This window comes from Octopus sinensis, linkage group LG3 (assembly GCF_006345805.1).
Source record: "Octopus sinensis linkage group LG3, ASM634580v1, whole genome shotgun sequence".
NCBI classification, from domain to species: Eukaryota; Metazoa; Mollusca; class Cephalopoda; order Octopoda; family Octopodidae; genus Octopus; species Octopus sinensis.
The window spans coordinates 162,468,211-162,494,583 of NC_042999.1; the positions used below are offsets into that span (position 1 = coordinate 162,468,211).

At 35.4% G+C, this 26,373-nt stretch overlaps 1 protein-coding gene across 1 annotated transcript in view; it reads right to left on the reverse strand.

Moving 5' to 3' along the window:
- Positions 1-26,373, reverse strand: part of LOC115209097 (chondroitin sulfate proteoglycan 4-like) — a 196,527-nt gene that overhangs the window by 131,708 nt on the left and 38,446 nt on the right.

Here is a 26,373-nt window from a genome sequence, read left to right on the forward strand (position 1 = left end):
AGGGCAGGCGTTGTCATGCAGCAGAAGAACTCCATGTTGCCGATTAGGTCTTTTCTCTTGAATAGCACTGTTGAGTCATTTCATCTGTTGAACATAGAATTCCACGTTGACCGTTTGGTTCCATTCAAGCAATTTGTAATGGATAATCCCTTCCCAGTCCCACCATATGCACAACATATGAAGATCTTGTTTCACACACAGTGTTGCTTGTTTACTAGGGCTAAGCTATTCCTTACGCTGCTTCATATTGATATATAGGAACCATTTTTCGTCGCCAGTAACAATTCAGTAAAGAAATCGTTGCTTGTGTCCATGAGTTGAGCGGTAATGAGCAAGCAAACCAGCGGAGATTGTGGCTCGTTGACTTTTGTTGTTGTCACTTAAAGCATGGAGAACCCATGCTCCATACTTCTGAACCTTTCCCATCGAGTGAAGATGCTTCTCTGTAGCAGTGTGGGAGCATTCCATTTACTCTGCTAGTACCTTTGTTGTTTGATGAGAATTTTCATGCAAAAGTTGGTTTAATCGCTCTTCATTGAACTGAACTGGATGACCAGAACAAGGTACGTCTTTGAGGTCAAAATTTCCATTTTTGAACTCGGCATACCAATCACAAGCGGTTCTTTCAGCTATGACACCCTCTCCATACACAGCACAAATGTCGTGAGCAGCTTTTGCAGCCTTAAAACCTTAATTAAAAGCAAAAAGAAGGTGTCGAAAATGTTTGTTTTTCTTAACTTGACATTCCACTTTAATGATCTGAAAATAAACAATAATTAACAAAAATTAACTAGAAAAAAAAAACCATATAGATTCCAAAATTTTTAAAAACCGCGGAAACTTAGTTGCCAACCCAATAGATGTACTTCATATAAGAAGAGATATGGTTGAAAAGTTGTTGGTAACTGGAAAAGTTTTGGAAATGGTAGAAGTAGATGTATTTGGAGAAATGGGTTTGAGCTAAAGTAACAGGAAAACTTTGTTACAGATATCCAGGTGTGAGAGATGAGTTGTGGGATAAGTGGAATCTAAAATATGCACAGACAGAATCTACAATATGCATAGACACTGCCTTTCAGAATGAAATTTAAGTAGAGTATAACCTAGATAGGAGAAATGGACTCTCTCTTTTACTCTTTTACTTGTTTCAGTCATTTGGCTGTGGCCATGCTGGAGCACCACCTTTAGTCGAGAAAATCGACCCCAGGACTTATTCTTTTGTAAGCCTTGTACTTATTCTATCAGTCTCTTTTGCTGAACCACTAAGTGACGGAGACATAAACACACCAGCATCGGTTGTCAAGCAATACTAGGGGGACAAACACAGACACAAACATACACACACACATATATATATATATATATACGACGGGCTTCTTTCAGTTTCCGTCTACCAAATCCACTCACAAGGCTTTGGTTGGCCCGAGTAGAAGACACTTGCCCAAGATGCCACGCAGCGGGACTGAACCCAGAATCATGTGGTTGGTAAGCAAGCTACTTACCACATAGCCACTCCTACGCCTACGACTGCAGATAATAGTTGAGAGATCTGTATCTCAAAAGAAGATGCGTGATTTGCTTGTTAGTATGAGATTATGTGCAGAGTATAAGTTGGGTTGTTATCTGTGGATCTTAAGAAAAAGGAAAGAGAATTGTCTAGCAGATTCAGTATGAATACTTGAAATGGAGTGGTGTCCACTAAAGGTATGTACAGATTAAATGGTAGTGTTAAACTGAAGAGCATGACATGCCAACCAAAAACTAGAGAGAATACCCTTCTATTCTCTATAAAACAAGATAACATCAGGTGAATGGTGACCTAGAGTCAAACAAAATATTGCCACAAATAATCACAACCAATCCACACCAGCAAAGAAAAAGCAGATATAGAAACAATGTATGTGTGTGTGTGTGTGTGTGTGTGTGCATGTATGTATGCACACACAAACACACACATGATAAACATTTATTGACTGGGGCAGATGCAGCCACTATCAAATAGAAAGTATCCAATATATAACATATTTATATTATATAGAGAGCACAATTACACATAGATGCCGCACGCTAGGAGGGACTTTTAAAGTCAAAACTACCAAAATAAACAAATTGTACCGAATGCAATCTTCAAAGCGAGTCATTTAAAAACAGAATTTAGTTACATATCACCTGTGATTTCGCAATCAATGCAGTATATGCATTTTATGTTCTTCAGTGCAACAAACTCAAGATATATATGAATGAACAAGAACAACATACCAGACGAGCAACCGCAGTGTCCATCGCAGCATATAGGAATGTACATCCCTACATATCTATGTAAATGGCGGGCTATTCGAATTGCATTTCGGTAACAACGTGCTTACTCGGAACAAAAATTCAGTATTGAATTGTTCCGGTGAAAAATATAAATTTAAAAATAGGATAAAATCTTCATAAGAAATTATCAAGTAGTTAGCGTGAAAAAACATAGGTAAGAATGAAAGGGATTTATTTATATGACATCCCTATGGGAGCCAGTGACTCTGCTGAAGCTACTGACCTCGTTGGACTCTACCTACTTAACAGTCTCCATTAACCATTTCCCAACATCTCCGGTGAGCTATAGAGAGATGGCACTGTTCACTATCCAAAATTCTAGTAAGCAGATAACGAAACAAACTAAAAAAAGATGAAGAAGCTTCTTTAAAAACGTTGGCTTCAGTATCTCTTTCTAAAATGTCAAAACCACTAATTTCTTCGATGTTACCCTGGACTGACAAAACCAAACCTACCCATACCACAAACCTGGGGAAAGCCTCCTCCTCTGCTAATCAAGATTTATTCGATCAACATGCTGAATATTACAACTGTGCCCAACAACATGCTGGATATTAACACTTAATTGAATATATACCCATGTGGGACATTCATCTCTCAACTAAACCCAGAGCAAAAACTAGTTCCTAACCCCCATATTATAAATGTAACCCCCTACTCCACCCCTCCAATACCCATCCAAATATTGGAGTAGCAAATGACCTAACAAACGACCCACCCCCTACCTGATAATCCCTAATCCCATATACGCCACAACCAACCAAAACACACCAACATACACCTCCAAAACCCTATCTCCATCTAGGTAACCCTCCCTAATCAAATTAAATGAATTAGACACAAGACGTCATCTAGTTCCACCCCACCCATCGCCCTTTATGTCCAGACTTGAGTACCCAAACTCTTCTTCTCCCTACTCAAAAAATATTTCCCTAAATCTAACCCCCTTAGAAAAATATTTAATCCCCAATCTATAAAGTTGTCCTACTCTACCACTACCAACAACACTGCTGGAGTTACCCAAAATCTTAACAAGAAACTCTAAAATCCATCAATGGTTAACCTCCACCCTAGTAAATTAATTCAACATAACTTCTAACTCCATGCATATAAACCCAATGCACCAACTGACCCCCTTAACAAAACTAACCCCTGATAACTACAATTATAATGCCAAAGCTAACACCTGACTCTTAAATGCACCACAATGCCCAAATATACTTCCTGTCATAATAGTGAACATCCCAGAGGATAAACAATAATCATACAATACAACCCAACAACACCACCCTCAACTCCTCTCCAGCTTTGTCCGTGTTACATGCAATTGAAGAATTAGACTTTTCGGTTATATTTTCTGTAATGAACTGGAATACCTATGATTCGAATTTCATCAAAATTGCAGATGAGGGTTCTTTCCCTCTTTGCACACCCTAAAAAAATTCTAATCATGACACATGTATCCCATATTACTGATCTTTATGCGCAGATTCCAAAATTCCAGTCTTATAGAATCTGTTAAAAGGATTTTACTCTTGAAAAATGGAGGTCATGGAGCTCTAAAATGTGGGAGTTAAGGCCCCTATTGGGGGTGGGTGTCTGAATGTCAACCAGAGAAGTTGAATTGTTGAGAATCTTTTTATCTTGGGTCTTATATGTATTGTTCGAATTTCTTTGAAATAGGAAATATGTGTTTACTGGGTTTATAAAAGAGAGAGCAAAGCTACAGGAAACCAAAAGACGAATGATCACAATGAGCAGTCAGCTACCGTACCCTAGTCGTTACTACTCCCCAGTGTAGGATTCCTCACCATACAGGTGACAGGCACAGCTGTAAGATGCATTACGAATCTATAGCAATTGGAAGTGTGTGACCCAACTGAAATAAACATTAACAAATGTGTGATGTGAGGGCTAAGGAGAACTGAAAGTGTTACCTCTGGAGTTTGCAAATGACCACTATACTGATACGTAACTGGACAGAATAAATTTACAATCTATAAATGTCTTTGAATAACCAGTCATTCATTTGAGAAGGCCTTGAAATCAATATTACCATCTGGGGACTATGTGTGACCCTGTGATAATAAACACTGAAAGGAGGTCTGCAACCAAATAACTTTACTCAACACTTTGCAACTGAATCAGTGGAGGCAAAGATGCCTCTCATTTACTTGACAATTTATGCACCACATTGCAGAAATCACAATCTAAGTATATCTCAAAGCAAACTCTTACACTGTTGCACCATTGAATTATAAATAATGCTCATCTTTTATGCTAGGGTGACCCTACAGCTTCCAAGAGTACAACTGTATTCATCTTTGCTTAGATAAAATGACTAAATTGTGGGTGTTAAGTCCCCATGAAAGGGTCTTTCTAACTTCTAAGAAGACGAAATTTTATAAATATTACTTCATTTGTATCTATGGTTAAAATTTCATCAACAGCAAAAATATATGAATTGTCATGGGTGTTATGACCCTTATGCATAGAATATAATTTCCAACTTTCATAAAGATCCATTCAGTACTTTTGACCTAGTTTTGGATCATAAAAAATGACTAAAATTTGGGAGTTAAGGCCCCCATTCGGGTGTCTTAAAATACTCATGAAGTGGAAACTTTGAGAATAGTTCTTGATGTGTGTCGATTACCTATGGTTGAAATTTCAAAAACATCGAAAAATTATGAATTTTCATGGACATTCTGCCCCCTTTAAGCCATCTGAAATTCATTATACCCGCCCTTATGCATTGAATCTAAGTTCCAAATATCATAAGGATCCATTCAGTAATTTTGGTCCATGAAATTGTATGAAACACACAGCATTACCTGGACACATCCTGTTAAAATAAATTGGATCTGCACAAATGAAAACAAACAGCAGCCATTATTGTGTAGCAGCAACATTTCTGCTGTCCCAAATTATTAGGCAGGTACCCAATTTAAGTGTCATTATGGGTCAGAAATGTGATCTTACCTTGAATGAGAAGTCTACCATTGTGTCAGAGCTTGGAAAAGGAAAAACAACCATAGAAATATCAAAAATACTGGAAAGAGATCACTGAATAATGAAGGAATTTGTGCAGTCTCTTATATCTGTCCAGTTGAGGGCAGATAAGAGTAAGTTGAGGGTTGCTTCGAATCATACTTTGTTACGTGTGAAAAGGGAAGTTGTGTGGAATCCATGTCTGACAAGTAGAGAAGTCTTCAAATATTGTGGTAGGAAAGATATATAAAAAATTACCAGGCATCTCCACTTGAAGCAGGTAGCCAAGAATGTTAAACCTGTTACAAGGCCCCCTCTGAACTGATGCAGAAGTACCAGGAAGACATTAAATGTGTTCTATAACAGCACTAAGACTTTTTTTGCTAATATGTGTTTTAATTTGCAATGGACAAAAAAAGATTTGGCATTTTACTTTGTACGTGAAGTTCCATGTTGTCCAAACTTCTACAAAAGATTTTTGCAATAACTTCATCAAATAACTGATCAATATTTATTACTTGCTTTCCAATCTTTTGGTTTATCTTAATTGTAGACTGCTCAGTAATAGGCCAAGATATGTCTCCAGAATTTTTATTACATTCCTAAGTAGAAATGTAATACTGAATAATGAAAAGTATCATTTTAGCATTTTTTCAATTAGAAGCATCTACAGAAATTGTCATAAAATTTGCTAGCCATTCATGCCATTACATTTAAAATTCGGGCTTCACATTGTGTCACTGCAAGACAGAACTTTGGCTCAAAATGTTTTGAGACTAACTTTGACAAACAGTAGGGTGTCTTGAAACCCAGTTTATGAGAAACAAAAAAACAAGAGACCTCTTTCAAGGCAATAAGAAACTCCAGTTCAATTACTTCCAACTTTTTAAAAGAGTATCTAATCATGATACACTAACTACAAAACTCATTTTGTGCTTTTAAGATTTCAAATGACCTTTAATATCTGACCTACCTCCGTGCACTACAGTGATGTCTGCAAAACAGTGACCACATTTTACTGTCAAACAAAGTTTTTTTAGAAAAAATCCAGCATTTTCTGTGTTTTAGTTAAGACTGAGTAAAAGATAAAAAACAAAACAACAGTGAGAGACTTATGTCAGTCAGCTATCAGTGTCCAATTGTACAGACACCTCTAGCAATCTTGGTGAATTGTCTGAGGGACAAGTTGAATCACCTAAGTTCTGCAGTCTGACTCTATTTCTCATGTAAAACATCTTATAAAAGGCCTAATATTATTATTCATTAATGTGTAAATGAGTCAGAGTTCAGAGACTTCTATTATTTCTCTCAGTCTATGAAAAATTACTGTCACCAGCTGGTTTTTCTATGGGCCACCTATTTCTTCCCAGTTGAAGTAATGATTTTGAATATCATGGTTCATGTGTACGAGTGAAGCAGAGGGTTTTAGTCTCAAATCTTGGTTTGGCTATTGTTACAGGAGTCTGATATTCTACTAAGAAGACTAATTAGCATCAATACTAGTGACTTTTCTAACAAACAGGGTAAAAAAAAATCATAGCAAATAAATTTTTTCAAATTCCCAAAGATGTGGGACATAATTCCAAACCAGCTGGCATACCAGGGCAACATTAATAAACCAGGACAGTCCCGGACAAGCTAGGCTGTATGATAACTAATATATCATAATAATTTTAACTTCAATATTTTTACCAACACCTTGAATTTCTCTTACTCTCTCTGTCTCCCCACTACTATAAGAGAGGTTAAAGGCACAGCTTACATAGAACAAGATTCAACAAAAGGTCTACCTTCTTATATCACTCCCTAGTGGGCTCTTGCTTTACAGAAGTTGGCAAAATGAAAGTTGTTGATCTAGAATTTAGCGAAGTTTGTTCCTGGCATGCAAATCTATCAAAACCTATGTGCTCCACCCACCTCTCATCTGTTGGATCAGTAGCATCCTTTCAGTGCACCACTGGCATGTGCTGACAGACTTCTTACTGCCCTACTCTCAGCCCAACTGGTGTTCCCCAGGATTTAGTTTCTGACCCACTTTCGTCTTTCTATACATCAATGATCCTGCTTACATATCCAACAATGCCCACTCTTATGCAGATAATTCAACCCTTCATTCTTCTCAATCTTTCCCTGACCATACATCATTCACACACACACTCTACACACAACATATCAAACCAGAACTTTCCATGAATGAACAACTTGAAGGTATCCTCCGGTGGGGGCTGTGCCAACCTTGTCTCTTTTAACAAGTAAACTCAAGCACTACTCATAGAAAGAAAATATCACCACACCACACCCCTTCTGAAAATGTACTGCATTCAGCTAAGGCCCTTGAAATCACCCCAAATTCTACTCCTTACCATCACTGAGAATCTGACTGATAAAAACATGCATTTAGAAGAGCTAGGACTGCATCCAGTAGGTATTCCAGCCCCTAATAGCTGCTGAGACTCTACAAGGCCGAAATGGAGTACTGTTCCCACATCTGAAACTGTTATGTTACAGTCATCTTGAACCACATCCAGAGAAGGGTCACTCAGGTGACATTTACATTGTGGACACATTTCAGCCTCTGACACACAGTCATACAGTTTCTTCTCTCTGCCTTTTCTACCACTATTATAAGTCTGCTCCTACTAAGAACTAATTTCATACCTTCCCTGCTCAGATATCACTGACTCACTGCTCATGCCTCTGGTGTCCAGCCCCACACAGTCTTCCACTAACAACTATGTCCTATCCTTTCTTCTCAGATAATCAGCCATTTGGAATCTCCTTGCTCCACTGCATTTTGAAACAAGAACTGAAACAAGCAAATATATTAAAAATAAAATATCATTTCTGCTGCAAACTTCAGCCACACACAACCACTCTTACATCCCAACAGTCTTAATATAGTCAAAGAAGTTTTGTAAACATGTGTATTACATGTGTGTGCATGAGGGAGTGGAGGAGGCATGTTTATGTACACATGTAATACATGTGTACAGAAATACCAACAGCCTTAGTTAAAGTGGGAAGAGGTGAGTACGTTTTTATTTTTTTATTTGCAATTAATTAACTTCTAACAGTTGGAAATAGAATGGAACAGACTAACATACTGTGCAGCCTGTATGTTCTTTAGGTAATTGAAAACAACAACACATTCTACACAATTGCCACTCATTAATATAACACACACAGCATATACTCCACACAATCACTGTAATACCAATTACCAACCAAAAATACTAACACCACCCAACAAAATGAGAAATCACATTGTACGCCCAATCAATAAAAAGACTAAACACTAAAATAACACCAGAAACAAATAAACACCCACAAAATAGCAAAACTGATGTATACAAACACAATTCTACATCAGAAGATGATGATGCACACACCTTAGGAACACAAAGATGCACTTGGTGGTGCGGCAGAAACTTGCATACAAAAGTTGAAAACAACTACAACAATCTGTAAAAAACAAGACAAGTCAATAGACCATATAATTTCATGGTGCTCCACCATGTCTCCAGTTGAATATAAAGCTAAGCATAATCAAGTTGGTCAATACATTTACTGGACACTATGCAAATATTAGGGTACAGGTCATATAAAAAAACTGGTATGAAAACCATCACCTACCAGTAGTTGAAGCAAAAATGCAACAATTTGATGGAGTTTTACACTACACACTGACTGCACCATAAATGCCAATTAGCCTGATATTATTTGTTTTTTTCTTTTATTTCTTTTACTTGTTTCAGTCATTTGACTGCAGCCATGCTGGAGCACTGCCTTGAAGGGTTTTAGTCAAAGAAATCAATCCCAGGACTTATTCTCTGTAAGCCAAGTACTTATTCTATCAGTCTCCCCTGCCAAATCACTAAGGTATGGGGACAAATACAGACACACATACACAGTTATATACATACATATATATATATATATATATATATTATATATATATATATATATTTGTTACTTTTCATCTGTCTTGCTCGCTTACATTCTGGTGTTTGCTAAATTTTCTTGAGAACATTTCTTAGTGGTAAGACCATAGCAGATATACTTCTAGCATAAGGGTTGTCCACATAGAGGTCATCCCTCTCATATGTATGTAATACAATTTACTGAACCATCAGATTTTAACATGCTAGACCACTGGTTTTAAATTGATGTTTAATCAACAACCAAATCCACTCACTAGGTTTTGGTCAGCCTGAAACTATAGGTGCCGTGCAGTGAGACTAAACCCAGAACCATGTGGTTGGGAAGCAAGCTTTTTACCACACAGCCATGCCTCTGCCTGTAAAAGATTTTAAAAATAGAACATGCATATTCATTGACATGACAATATCATCTGATAAAAATTTATCTGTTAAAAAGTATAACAAATTTGCAAAGTAGCTTTTAGCCCCAGGAGATCATCGTCTCCAGCTGGCTTTAGGTACACTATCTGTGCCCTTATGGTATTTGCAAAGAGAGGCCATCCCTTTCTCGTAAGCCTAAGTGCAACAACCTCGAAACTGCAGTCCGGTTGTATCACTTAGGCTTACGAGAAAGGGATGGCCTCCCTTTGCAAATACCATAAGGGCACAGATAGTGTACCTAAAGCCAGCTGGAGACGATGATCTCCTGGGGCTAAAAGCTACAGTAACACCCACCCTTTGTGGTTAGCCATATTGAGATGGCTATTATACTTATTATTATACTTTATAAAGACCTAGAAAGACCAGCAGAATGAGTCAATCGAAAACACAAACTACTCAAGCTGGTGCACTTGGAGTCATAAAGAAAGGCACAGATGAGCTTCTTGAAAACAACCCTGGTAAACCCAACATTTATGAATTTCAAAAAAAAAAAAAAAAAGTCACAATAGCACAGCTCACATTTTATGCAAATTTGTATCTTTGTAATACGAAATAATTAATACTGATACTCTTCTTGATTTGTTTATGGTACCAAGGGCATGTACTACATTAATACAGCTGAGTAATCAGGTCAATACAAGAAAAATAATAATAAATCAATAAACAGATAAGAGCCAATAATTAGTACAGAAAGTCGGGACAATTGTTTTGGAGGATGAAAAAAGGCTTCATTCTTCTTAATTTTCCAGAATATGGCAATACCATGAAGAGCAAGCAGTAGAGAGACTCTCAAAAAAACCTTAGACAAGCTTTTAGGAGAAAGAGACAAAAGAAAAACCTGAAAATGATACACATTCACCCCTGACAATGAATGACCACACATGTCTTTGGCAACAAGTCAAGCAATTGGCAAACTCCACCAGCTTAGTCCAATGAAGATCAGTCTTCAGACATAATGATTTGATGATACAGATGAGGTGAAAATGACAGTAAAGTGGATACAATAGGGCACATCTGAAATCTTTCAAAGACTATTTGAGAGTCGGGCTCAGTAATGGTGCAAATGAATTGCTTATGATGGAGACCATGTTGGGTAGTACCTTTATATAGAGAAGAGTTATTATACCAGCATATACTATTTGAATGATGTATTGAGGTAATATGCAGTTAAAAATGAGTTATATATATATCTCAAGGCGTCGTCAGAGATTATAAAAATATAATTATAAAAATATACAAATGCAGATATAAATATGAAACAAAATACACACACACAAGAGTATATATATATATATATATTATATATATATATATATATATATATATATAAGTGTATATACATATATATATATACATGTATATAAGTGTATATACATATATATACATGTATATAAGTATATATATAATAATATACATACACATAAGGTTACAGATAATCAAATATATATACTGGAGTATACATATACATCCACATCAATGGGTACATATACAAAGTCCAAAGTTCATTACAATACATTACCAAAACTATTAATATTATTATTATCATAAATAATACCAATACTGGAATATGTGCATTCTGCTATTCACAATACATAGAAGATGGAAAATACCACATAAAATATAGTATAATATAATGGACTTTGTATATGTACCCATTGATGTGGATGTATATGTATACTCCAGTATATATATTTGATTATCTGTAACCTTATGTGTATGTATATTATTATATATATATTTATATACATGTATATATATATATATATATATATATATATATATATATATATATATATATACTCTTGTGTATGTTTATTTTGTTTCATATTTATATTTGCATTTGTATATTTTTATAACTATACTTTATAATCTCTGATGAGGCCTTGAGATATATATATATATAAGTAACTCATTTTTAACTGCATATTACCTCAATACATCTGACTAATATAGGCACAATGAGATACCTTTATCTACAGGCTGAAACAGCTGTAAGATCCATTTTATGTGTAATATTTTTAAGGTATTATCTTACTTATTGATGTATATTGTTTTATTCTGTTGGATTTGGATGTTCCTATTTAAGTAGTTAATAAATAATATGAATTGGTATTATCTGTAAGTCGATGATTGAAAGGAATCTGTTCCTCCATTTTCTTATTTGTGTGTATATATATATATATATATATATATATATATATATATATACATACATATATATATATATACATCTATATATATAAAACTGAGAATGTGTGTCTGTCTGTCTGTCTGTGTGTTTCCCTAAAACTTGAGAACTACACAACCAATTTCATTCAAATTTTACACATGCCTTACTTAGGGTCCATGTAGTTTCATGGGCAAAAAAAAGTTCAAATTCTTGCCTAGGGCGAGCCCATAGCAATATCATATCTTCTTCACTATTTCAGTATTACGTGTTAAAAGTGAAACAAAAACATTTCTGTATTTTATGTCAGATACTTTCACTTTAACAATAAAAATTAGAGATAATAATAACAATTGAATTATATGTAGTAAGTAATAATTAAAATCAAACTAAAGTATAATATAATCGTAACATAACAAAAGTAAAAATAGCAATTGGTATAAAATTGCATCAATGACTTGAACTTGAATAAGTGGTTTAACATGAATGGGAATAAATTAAAGATAAAATTAGCATACAGAAATGGAATAGTCCAGTTGGACTATTATACATAAAGGACTATAGCTTCAACTGCGTACTGCTTTTTGATTCACAGTAAGGTTTGTTGTTATTATTATTATTACTGTTTAACTATTGTTATCACGATTGTTGGTTCCGCGTAAGGGAAACGTTGTTGTGTTGCATTTGTTAAATAATTGTAAACTGTAACCCTCTCCCTTTGGGAGGAGTTTTGGTTATTGTTTAAAAATTTAATTGTGTCCCTGTTTGGGTAAATTGACAATATTTTCACCGTTTACACAGAAGCATTTTTGTTAGAATGCCTTCGATAGAAGAAAGTCCAAAAATGAATTTCGCTGCAGCTGTCGGCGGGTGCAAACCCATTAAAATTAAAATGGAAGAAAAAGAAACCTATTTCGGATTGATCACCGACAAAGACGGTGAATCTAGGATAACACCACCAAACGAAATAAAAAATTAAATTAAAGAAAAGACTACTGTCTATAAAGTATACAATATAGAGAAAAAAAAAGATTTGAACACCTGGAGGAAAGCACCTTCGAAAAGTGTCTTGGTGCGACTATGAAAGGCACGACTAGAGGTGGTAAATTTGCCACAATAGAAGCAAGGTTCGAGTCAACGGAGCATGCAAGGGAGTACTCGATTCGAACCTTGCAAAGTGGAATTATTTTATTTTCACCTTTATATCTGGGACGTAGGATATCCCGGATAAAAGTTTAAAATGTCCCCCCAGAAGTAGAGGTAGGCTGGATTGTAGCCACACTTCTATACAAGAGGGAGGACAAGATACAATTGATTGAAATTGCAAGAGATGGGCCTACAATTCCAGTCTGTTATATATTTTGAGTATTGTTATCACTAGCGATATCAAGATATAACTTTGTATTTTGTATTTTATGTGTAGATGTATATATATAGATGTACATGTAATATGTACACATATGCCGCCTCGACTGGCTTCCGTGCCGGTGGCACGTAAAATGCACCAATCCAACCGTGGCCGTTGCCAACCTCGCCTGGCACCTGTGCAGGTGGCACATAAAAAGCACCCACTACACTCACGGAGTGGTTGGCATTAGGAAGGGCATCCAGCTGTAGAAACATTGCCAGATAAGACTGGAGCCTAGTGCAGCCTTCTGGCTTCCCAGATCCCCGGTCGAACCGTCCAACCCGTGCTAGAACGGACGTTAAACGATGCTGATGATATACATGCACTAGCACTATGACCCAGCAACGATGGGTCATAATGCTAGTATATATATATATATATATAAATAAATAAATATATATATATATATATATATATATATATATATATATATTAATAATAAAAGGAATTCCAACCTTGTCTGATTTTCACGTTTTATTTACAATCTTATAATGATATAATATAATATAATATAATATAATAAAATAAAAGAAAATAATAGAATGTTAAATGTTCATTCTGATTGAACTAGTACTTTCATGCATTAAATTCTGCAATCTTCAGGTTCATGTAGTAGTGGTGACAGTCATGCTTCACAATTTTTGACACAATCAAGATCTTGTACAACTGAAACCAGAGTGTGTTTTTGGTCAGCTGAAAGTAGCTTTGGCACAAACTTGGTAGACAAATCTTCAGTGATAATGATTTCCCCTCACAGCTGTACCCACATCTGTGATGTTTTTCTCAGTTCTGCTGGTTGTGGGTCTCCCTGAATGTTCGTCAATGTCAACATTTTTTCAGCCATCTTGGAAACATCCTAACCACTCATACACTCCTATCCATACACTTTCTGCAACTTTGTGTTGGCCTCTGAGCAGGTATCGCCAAGCTTTTGGCAAAATTTGATGCAGATTCTCTGCTCAACTTTCTCTGTCATGGTCAATGCAATGATCACATGCTATACATGTTCCTTTCAAGCACTGCTGTAAACAGCGGAAATGAGCTAGAACGTTAAAACTTAGCACAAATGCACAGCAGAGTTCAAGGTACTCCGAATAATTTAGCTTTATTACTATGGCAACAGTCAAGAAACTTATTGATCAGACCATGTATAGTTCTAAATATACAAAAAGTTTACTTTAAAAAGCCATAACCTTTTATGAAAAATTGTAAGGTTCAAATTAAGGGAAATTTGTATGCTATTTCTAGAAACTAAAGAGATTTTGTAATTTTTTTAGTCCCAGGTCAACATTGACCAAACAGACATTTTAGCCATAGTCACTTCTCTACAGAACTTACCCAATACAATACTAGGTCTATACTCTTTCGACATTGTCGACTGAACCAAATTTATTCAACCATCTCTATTTATAAATGCCCCACCCACCCACCATCACTAAAGATTTACCAGTAATAGGTTTCTAGGGATTATGGGATAGGCTTCTTTTCAGACACAACAATATGAGAGAGAGAGAGAGAGAGAGAATTGCTCCTGATTTACAGCTGAATAATTAATAGAAAGAAGTTCACCATTTATGCAAATATCCGAAATTTGAAGATAGTAAATAAAATGTATCCACTGATGCTAGTGTGGCAAATTGGATGTTAAAACACAAAAACGCTTGATAATTTAAAAAGCTAAATCACTGCCAAACATCACACTTTGTTAAAATATTTGAAGATTCCATGACATAAAGATCAAAGTTCTAGATATTTAAAGCAGAAAGCAAGGAATGTTCTTTTGCATTCTGAGCCAGTGAGTTCTATTCATGCATGTGGTAAAATAAACAAAACTTGGACATCAAATGAAATTGACCTGACTGTAACCAATTATTTTGGGAATTCTTTTTTGCTTCCCTTCCATTGTTCTGATGAATACAAGAGAAGGTCTGTTATTGATTTTTTTTTTTGTGTTAGGTTCTCTTCAGAGAGAGTTAGTTGTTTTTCCAGTACAGATACTGCTGCAATAAACTGCACTGCAGTGGTAACCAAAGAGAGAATACATAAATAAATAAAAATAAAAAAATGATTCAGGCCAAGAGTTTTTCACAAAAAGATTTTTCATATGACACCAGAACAATAACAAGAAATGAAGAAAGGAAAAGCCAACAATGGATAAATAACTATAGCTTGTTTTCAACTATGCATAAAGGTCTGTAGTTTAAGACAGAAATTAAGAGAATTTTGTGATATTCATAGTTTCCCAAAGACATTAACAAGTGAAGCAGAATCTCAAAATCTATTTATAAAGTTATAGATTTTTAACTGAACATGAAAGCATCAAGGTTATAAGAAGGTGGATCAAAGAGATGCGAAGTCGTAACGTTTTCACTCACTCTGCTGTCACCCACATTCTGTCCACTTCCACTCCCATCACCACTCCATACACACATCATCTAATACACTTGGTCCTTCTTTCCCAGAACATTATCCTTAGAGTTTTTATGGGGATTCAACTGTTCACACTGGTATTTTTTTTTTTAATTACTTTCGTATTAAAAAGAAGAATTGTCAGTGAAGAGAAATGATTTCAACTAATGTGCTGCAGACTCCAGTGACAATCTATTTCTTGTTCTACAGCACTCACAACAGTAATAATAGACAGCTGGTTATGCAGGTGTGAATAGCTTCAGATTTATAGCAGGAGTTAGAAAGAGAAATGAAAAGTTGTGATCTTTATGCCTTTCCAACTATGAGGGGAAGTCAAAAATGATATAACATATCTTTATTATTGTCACACCCCCTTCTGAGCATGCATGCTTATAGTTGGTAATATTGTGGTCATATGATCAAAGTCTGATTGCACCATATTTCTTTTTCGCTTTACAGTGTAAGCATGACCAGTCTATTAGCAATGTGCACCAAAGAAGTTTAAAAGTCGATGGACAAGCACGATGCACAAAGAGGGAGCAGGACGCCTGTCAACCTCCACCACTGATGAAAAGATTCAGCAAGCTCGAGAGATGGTAATGGTGAACTGGTTCACCAGTTCATCATTACCATCTCTTGGATCATTGCTTTTTGTTCTTCTTTGGTGCATATTGCTAGTGGAGCGGCCATGCTTACACTGTAAAGCGAGAAAGAAAAATGGCATGATCAGGCTCAAACTTCAATCACGTGACCACAATAGTACCAACTATAAGCACGCATGCTCAGAAGGGAGTGTGACAATAATAAAGATATTACTAATTACTAATTAATTAATAAATTTTATCCTTTATTATTATGGATAATATAATTCTCTCCCTGATAATAAACTACAGATTTTTCTGTAGGAATTTGTTGCTCTATAACACGCGTGGGTGGGTGACGGAGAATACGAAGTCTCGTTCGTATGTTTTGAATTCGTTAGTACTGGATGTTGGAAGTGGTTTGTCTGATGTTACTTTAAACCTTTCCGTAAGCCCAATGAAAAGCTATCGTATATTAGCAAAGATTCGAACCATCCACCAGTTATCCTTAGGAACTTAGTCAGCAATGTAGGTAGAAGAATATCTTCAATTTCTTCGGACGAGGCAGCATTCCATAATGCTGCATCTTATTACGATAGCGCATTAAAGAATAATGGATTCTCTGAGAAGATCCAGTACAACCAGTTTAATGCTGGTAATAATGCTGCACGAAGAACTAGGACCAGGAAAGTTTTGTGGTTCAACCCGGCTTTCAATTTTACCGTAAAGACTAATATAGGTAAGGAATTTTTGAGATTAGTCTCTAAGCATTTTAAGCAGGGTCATAAATTTTATAGGATATTTAATAGAAGAACCCTGAAGGTTAGCTATTCTTGTTGCAGAAATTTCGCCTCTTACATTAGCCAGCATAATAGGAAGCTAATTGAGATTAGACATGGTGCCGAGCCCATTAAGAAATGCAATTTCAAAAACGAAAGCTCCTGTCCGTTAGAAGGGAAATGTCTAGTGAAAGGAGTAGTTTATAGAGCCAAGGTCCAAGTAGAAGGCTCATCGGAATACAAGACATACACAGGGGCTTCAGAAAATTCATTTAAAACACGATTTTATTCTCATAAAAATTCATTTAAATACCCAGAGAATAGGAAGAGGACCAGCCTAGCGAAATATGTCTGGGAACTAAAAGAAAAGGAAACCCCACCTTTCAACGTGACATGGAGCATTCTGGACAGAGCGGCACCATACAGGCATGGAGCATACAAAAATAATTTTAAGTGCAAACTTTGCCTATTAGAAAAAATGTACATTTTATTCAAAGACAATAATTCTTTGAATCAAAGAAGTGAGCTAATGAACTTATGTAGGCACGCGGCTAAATTTAAAATGTCGAATATAAATATACCATATGGATAGAGTATATATTTTGTATTTTTGATTTTTGATTTTGACTCTTGAACTAGTATGTAAACGCTACGATGGATTTTGTTCCACGCTATGCAGATTTTAATCCGTATAGCAAAGTCTTATATTTCCACATATACATTAGGAAAAACCTTCGACTTTGTTTATTTCATGTTATTGTATTGTATAGGATTACCTTGATTATTTATAGATGATCCAAAATAGGGTGTTATATTTTATTTTATATGTCTTTTGTATATATTTTTATTTTTTATTATTGCACTCATTTTTTTTTAAAAAAGCAATGTTGTCAAAAATTAGAATTTTGATATAAGTATGTGTATAGCCATGGATATGTATTTGTAAGCATGCGTATCTGTGTATGTGTAAGTGAGCGTATGTTTGTGCTTAAGCACACATATACACGACTGTATGTGTATGTATCCATTCGAACTTGTGTATTTGTATACTTGTCTCCATATATGTCAATAATGCCGTTACACAGCTTGTGTACATAATTTTTTCTTATTTCGTTTTTTTCCCCACCCCTCCTTTTTCTTTTTTCCTTCCCCCTTCTTCGTCCCTTTTTCTCTCTCTTCCTTTCTTTCGTTTTTTTCTCCAACTGATACTGATGCAACTTTACGTCCCCTTACTCAGTATATGAGAATCGCTACATAGATGATTTTAACTTGCGTGCGAGATGGATTGCGTGCATATATGTACGCATGCATTTATGTGTATATTTTAGATTTATATTTATGTCTGTATATGTATGGTGTTTGCATGCATCCCTCTGTGTATGTTGATATATATATGTACACTTTAATTTAAATATGTATTGCAGTGTAATATTTATAATAGGTTTTAATTTCTATGCTTTAATTATACTTTCCTCATTAACGTCAATATGTATTTTATTCAATGTAAGGTTTTTTTCCTCGAATTTTATAATTTTTATAAGTTTTTATATATATATACATATATTTTTGACCTTTTTGTTTATCGCTCGAAGATTGACCGTTTTTTCTAAAGGGCCAATCAAACAAGTCCATTTTTTTTAAAGGTGTAGCGTTTGTAAGAGTCTAGATTGAATTGATATATCGGTTCCATTCTAGCAAAAACTGTCTGATGAACGGCAACGAGAAACTCAGAGTAACAGATTTTGTTGAATTTTCTGCTGCTTAAAATAAAGCATATTACTCTACCACTGGTATTTGAGTACTCTTTTTTCCACCTTGTTTCACATTTATGTGTTTACTCCGGTATATATATATATATATATATATATATACATATATCATCTACTACCACAACAATTGCCAATACCACATTCAAAACCACAATTAGACTACCACTACCACCACTACTATCACTTCACACTAGTTCTTCACTACTGCACAGAACATTTGTTTGACGCTATTTCTATAAAGAGCAAACAGCCAATATATGTCACAAGTGACAATATACACTTGAGTGACATTAAAGTTACTTGGAGACAGAGCACATTTAAAACAGACACTTAAAAGATGAAATATTGATTTCTCATACAGACACAAGGTCACAACAGATTTATAATAGAGTTAAATGACAGGGATATTTTAGTACTGCAAAGTGATAGTTAAGCTTGTAAGTAAAAGTAAACTAAATCTTGCAATGTAGTTTCAATTCTTGTTTGAACCCTTTCAATACATTGGCTCATTGTGCTTGCAGTTTCTGACAATAGTCAATAGTCTAAGCAAAGTAAATCTCAGTGAAATGATAATAATAAAAATAATAATAATAATATAATAATAATAATAATAACAATAAAATCGAATCAGATACCATTGCGATACATACTTAATAGATGATCCTTTCTGTGGCCAGTTACTATTGTCTGACTGCTTGTTTACCTATGATGCAGAAGCTTCTCATTGGAATAAGAGGAAAGCATCAATATATGATAGAAGGATTTAAGTAGGATTGAGGAAGTAAGGAGTGGTAATATGAGACTCAATGAAAGAGATGAGAATTACATGAATAAGAAATACCACCAGGTGGATAAGAGAACTCTAGTTATATTGGATATGTTAAAACAAAAGATTAAAGCAAATGCAGTTAAGATCAAAAGATACAAGGGAAGATGTCTACAGTTTAAACAAAATCAACTGTTTAGAATAAATCAGAAGCTAGGTTCCCAACTTCTGGCTGAAACATCTCACCAGTACCCATACTTCCATAGTAGAAGTATTAAATTGATTAATAAGCAAGCCAGAATCAACACCAAACTGGATGCTAGAAGGACAAACCACATTAAAGTCCCAAAAACAAAGACACTGTACACCCACAAAATTATAGGCCAATAACATGCCTATCAACATCCTACAAAACCCTCACATCAGTTATATATAACTGGTTTATAAAACAAATGGAAAATAAAGTTTTACCAGAAGAACAAAAAGGGTGCTGGAGAGGGATGTATGGTTGTAAGGAGTAACTTCTGGTAAACCAAGCCATTATAGAGGACTGTAAGAAGAGAAAGACAAACCTGAACATGACTTGGAGTAATTACCATAAAGCATTTGACAGTGTTCCATACTCGTGTATACTGGAATCTCTCCATACAAATAAAGTGGCTCGAATACTACTAAAATATATCAAACATGTAATGGCAAACTGGAATACCACTATAACACAGAAAAATGAATCACAACTTATTAAAACCTACCCTATGCCCATAACTAGAGGGATTTTCCAAGGAGACTTGCTGTCATCTCTGCTTATCTGCCTTGCTCTGACTCCCCTAACAAACTTGTAAAATGAAACTACCACTGGTTATAGATACTATGGACAAACAATAAACCATCTCCCGTATACGGATGATTTAAGCGTTTTCATTAAAAATACCACAGAACAGAAAAACCTTCTAAAATTGTCCATAGTTTCAGCAACGACATTGGGATGAGCATGGAGCTGAACAAATGTGCCAAAGGGACACTGAGAAGAGGCAAATTAATCAGCACTGAACACACTGCACTCGACATAGACACAGAAATCACAGAATTAGATCACGATTGCCCATACAAATATCTAGGGATAGATGAAACAGCGAAAATACAACACACAGGAATGAAAGGGAAAGTTAGAAGAGAGTATTACAGAAGAGTTAGACTAATATTAAACACTGAACTCAATGCTAAAAATAAGATAATAGGGATAAACACACTAACCATACCAGTAATAAATTACAGCTTTAACACAACAAACTGGAAGATCAGTGAATTGAAAAACTTATATAGAAAAACCAGAAAATTATTAACAGCATACTGAAGTATCTCCTCAAAGTAGACACAGATAGAATATATCTGTTTGTGAAAAGGAGGCTATGACCAAACATAGAAAGTGAACTACTATAAAATAACAACAGTTGGACTAGAAAAGTACTTAGAAACAAAAAGTGGAAGATGTAATAGAGCAACATGAGAAAAATAAAATGTTTTTCTCTATACACAAGGAGGCAACAAAATACAAAACAGTGGCTGTGTGGTAAGTAGCTTGCTAACCAACCACATGGTTCTGGGTTCAGTCCCACTGCGTGGCACCTTGGGCAAGTGTCTTCTGCTATAGCCCCGGGCCAACCAATGCCTTGTGAGTGGATTTGGTAGACGGAAACTGAAAGAAGCCTGTCATATATATGTATATATATGTATGTGTGTGTGTGTGTGTTTGTGTGTCTGTGATTGTCCCCCTAGCATTGCTTGACAACCGATGCTGTTGTGTTTACGTCCCCGTCACTTAGCGGTTCGGCAAAAGAGACCAATAGAATAAGTACTGGGCTTACAAAGAATAAGTCCCGGGGTCGATTTGCTTAACTAAAGGCGGTGCTCCAGCATGGCCGCAGTCGAATGACTGAAACAAGTAAAAGAGTAAAGAGTACACTGATACACTGACCTCAGATGACAATATAGCAAAAATGGCCAAAGAGACAAAAAACAATATGAAAACAGAACTACAAAACCTACTAAAGAAGAAATGGAGAGAAAAATCACTCCATATTCAATACCCTGCAAGGCTTGACAGAGAAGAGTGAGCCTAAGTAAAAGCCAACAATGGCTCAAAAGCCCTAGGCTAAAAATGGAAGGACTAATTCTCACTGTACAAGACCAATACCTGACCACAAACAACTATAAAAGCAAAATAATGAAAACGGGCCCTCACACCAAATGCAGAAGATGCAACCAGCACAATGAGACAGTTGACCACATCATCTCTGGCTGTCCAGACCCTGCCAAATCTGAATATATATATATATATATATACAGACATGACCAAGTAAGTAGTTATGTCCACTGGACAATATACCAACACTACAACATAAAAACTTACAATAAATAATATAAACATGTGTCAAACAAGATACATGACAATAACCAGGCCACAATCATCTGAGATATGCCTGTTCAGACTGACAAAGAAATAAAAGCTAATTGCCCCGGCATAATAATACTGAAAGACATTGCTGTCCCTTCTGACCAAAATAATACCCAAAAAGAAGTGGAGAAATTGTCAAAGAATAAAGATTTTGAAATTGAAATATTCAAGATGTGAGGCATGAAGATAAAAACAATACCAGTAATAAGTGGAGCTTTGGGTATGATAAAAGAATGTAGAAGCTATACCTGGACCCTCAACACTACACCCTATGCAAAAAATAGCCCCACTAGGAACAGCCCACATCCTACACACCACACTATCAATCCAATAATACAACCCAAATAAAACAATCCACAAATGCAAGATACACTCTATATAGCAAATATCCAATAAAATAAACAACCACCAGCAGGCTCATATGCAATGCATTGCACACACAATATGCAGTACAAACACTCATCATCATCATCATTTAATGTCTGCTTTCCATGCTGGCATGGGTTGAAGGGTTTGACTGAAAACTGGTAATCCTTGGAGGGCTGCACCAGGTTCTAATCTGATTTGGCAAGGTTTCTACAGCTGGATGCCCTAAACCAACAAAAGACTGCACCAAACTGATGCAATACAATACTGAGAAGAGTTTGCACTCCCCCAACAACAAAAAAAGGAACACACAATGTGGCACACATCCCAGTAATACAGAGTAATACAGCAGGTGATGCAGTTGAAATTTACTTGAAACTACCAAACATTAAATAATATTTTCCAGCATAATTACAAAATTACAAATCTTATAGAAGAGAACAGGTGATTAATTCAGCTTTATTACTTAACAGGTACTCCTTTTATTAATTCCTGAAGAACAAAAAAAAAATAAATAACATTGGCAGGATTTGAATTCAGAATATAAAAGGATATGACTAAAACCTAAAAAGTAGAAAGAAGCCTGATTTAAAAAAACAAAAACACCTAATAAGGAATATTTTAATTTTTGTGTATGAACAGACCTCTAGCTTCATGGTTTTACCACAAGATTAACAATTTACCTAAATATCTTGTATTCTTATGAATGGCTTCCCTTGAAGCCAATTTACTTCGATAAGCTTATTTTATAATATACTTTTATATATTTTTCACGTTCTTTGAAATTTTGTTTTTTATATTTTTTTACTTTAATGTATTTATCTTTGGTTGGAAGCACTCCGTCGGTTACGACGACGAGGGTTCCGGTTGATCCGAATCAACGGAACAGCCTGCTCGTGAAATTAACATGTAAGTGGCTGAGCACTCCACAGACACGTGTACCCTTAACGTAGTTCTCAGGGATATTCAGCATGACACAGAGAGTGACAAGGCTGGCCCTTTGAAATACAGGTACAACAGAAACAGGAAGTAAGAGTGAGAGAAAGTTGTGGTGAAAGAGTACAGCAGGGATCACTACCATCCCCGCTGGAGCCTCGTGGAGCTTTAGGTGTTTTCGTTCAATAAACACTCACAACGCCCGGTCTGGGAATCGAAACCGCGATCCTACGACCGCTGCCCTAACCACAGGGTCATTGCGCCTCCTGTATTTATCTATAGCTTCTTTCTCTGAATTTGTATTTTGGACCACCATGAATTGTTCTGAAGATTAATCTGTTAGTTTACTTTTCAGCACATTTTACATATGGGTGTACGCATACAGTAATACCTCCCTTTATGAAGACCCACTTTTATGATAAATGTAAAAAGATTAAACAGTGGATAAAGCCTTGGAAATTTTTCAAGCACAAGATCCAAATTTTGAACAAAGTGCAAAAGTTTCTACTACCATAACAAGTGCTTCTGCATGTCACCAAGAAATTTATAGAGAGTGAAAAAGAGCTTCTAAGTAAACAACTCTAGACTTATTTTTTGTTTAAATATCTTTATGTCCATCTACAAGTGCTTGTGGATCGGCAATTGTGTCTACAAATGATGGTTTGCGTGAGTATAGTGCAAGTGAAAGTGATTCAAAAAGCAATTATAATAATAATATTTTTTATTATAAATGAACTTGATATTCTTTTTACTTTACATAAAATATCCTTTATATTCTACTGTTGTTTTATTGTCATTTATTTATGAGTATTATAAATTTTAAAGGTAAAATATTTTTCGGGGAACAAATTATGATTTATAACATTGCTACTATGGGAAATTATTGCTCTGCTTTACAAGTTTTCACTTTACAAGTGGTCTCCAGGAATGAATTAATTCATATATCGAGGCATTAGGAAGCACTCCATCGGTTACGACGACGAGGGTTCCGGTTGATCCGATCAACGGAACAGCCTGCTCGTGAAATTAACGTGTAAGTGGCTGAGCACTCCACAGACACGTGTACCCTTAACGTAGTTCTCGGGGATATATTCAGCGTGACACAGAGAGTGACAAGGCCGGCCCTTTGAAATACAGGTACAACAGAAACAGGAAGTAAGAGTGAGAGAAAGTTGTGGTGAAAGAGTACAGCAGGGATCACCACCATCCCTGCCGGAGCCTCGTGGAGCTTTTAGGTGTTTTCGCTCAATAAACACTCACAACGCCCGGTCTGGGAATCGAAACTGCGATCCTACGACCGCGAGTCCACTGCCCTAACCACTGGGCCATTGCGCCTCCACATCGAGGCATTGCTGTATATATATTTATATGTATATTTTATATATGTGCAAATGTTGGAGTAATATTTATTGTATAACTCACAAAATTATAAAACAACCGTATATGAATGGAATAAGTATATTCTCTCACCCACCTCACTCATCTTATCTGTTTTCAGATATATGTGTGTGTATGTGTGTGTGTGTGTGTGTGTGTGTGTGTATGTGTATGTATGTGTGTGTGCTCATACGTCTGATTTCTATGCTGACATAGATGGATGGTTTGACATGGAGCTGTCCAAATTCTGACGAGTTGTGGCATGGTTTCTACAGCTGGATGCCCTTACTAATGCTAACCACTTAACAGTGTGCTGGGTGCTTTTTATGTGTCACTGTCATGGGTGCATTTATGCAGTGCCAAAACGGGTATGTTAACATAGCACTGGCATTATATATATATATATATATATATACATACACACACACATCTATAAATGTTTGTTTTATGGTGGCACATAATAAAAACAATTCTATATTAAAACAAAGGATTATTCAATACTTTTGTAGAGTACACATTTATATTCACATGCTGACTGTGACTTTGAATTTTAGGCTTACTGGCCTTCATTGGACAATCTGATCAAAGTTAGAAAACTAAGAAGTATGTGATAGCAAAATGAACTTCTCAACTATCTGGCTATGCTTGCACTCAGCAAGTGTTAACACTTTTACTGAGTTATTAGATTATTATATTGCCAGTCAATAGTATGGCAATCTTATCAGTACTACAGTATTAATTAGGTATAACGAGTCAGTAATGCTTATGCTGTAAGAAGGGCATTTCATATAACTAAATGAATTGCTTTCTGGGTTTTTTTCTTTTTTTAGTTTTTTCTAACAAGTTCAAATACCCCACAAGAAAAATTAGTGATGGACTAGATAGCACCCTACCTATATTGAAGGAGGGAGTTTCAAACTGCTTCCTGGCAAGTACATTAAGCTATGCTCTTAACCCTTTCATTACTGTATTTATTTTGAGATGCTCTGTGTTTCTTTCAGTTACTTTAATTATAACAAAGAATTTTGTAAAATAACTTAATTATCATTAACCAAGTGTTAGGAACATTAATTGTGACTGAGGTTTGGTGGAAGATTTTGATTCAAAACTTTTGAAAACAAGACATTTGTACTCAGAGCCAGAGCCAGTTTCAGCTAGGTTGGTAACGAAAGGGTTAACACAACATACTAACTTCCTCTAAAAGTAATAGTAATGGATAAAAGCAATAAGAAGATGGAATAAGGAATAAGAAAGATGACAAAACATTTTCGTATTTTCACTCAAATATAAATTTAGATAAGAAAAGGAAGCAATGCTTGGTGGATAAGGAAAAAAGGATAAAAACAATACATGATGGGTAAAAATAATAAAAGAATTTATGATTGGTGAAACAAACAAATAAAATGAAGTAAAAAGTGACAGAAAATTCCTATGAAGCAATGGAGAACTAAATTTTTCAGAAATTAAGCTACCTTAATTTCAAAGAAATTAAGAAACAAAATATAGAAAAAGTAATAAGTAAATAGAAGGGAGGAACAGAATGTTAAAATGAATCACTAATTTCTCAAAAGCATTTTGATGGTGCTAAAAATCCTAAGGGGCAGTACAAAACACATCAACCTATATTTTAATGGGATGATGTCACTGTTCAAAGCAACTGCTAGCTATTTTATGGCTGGTAGTTTTGGG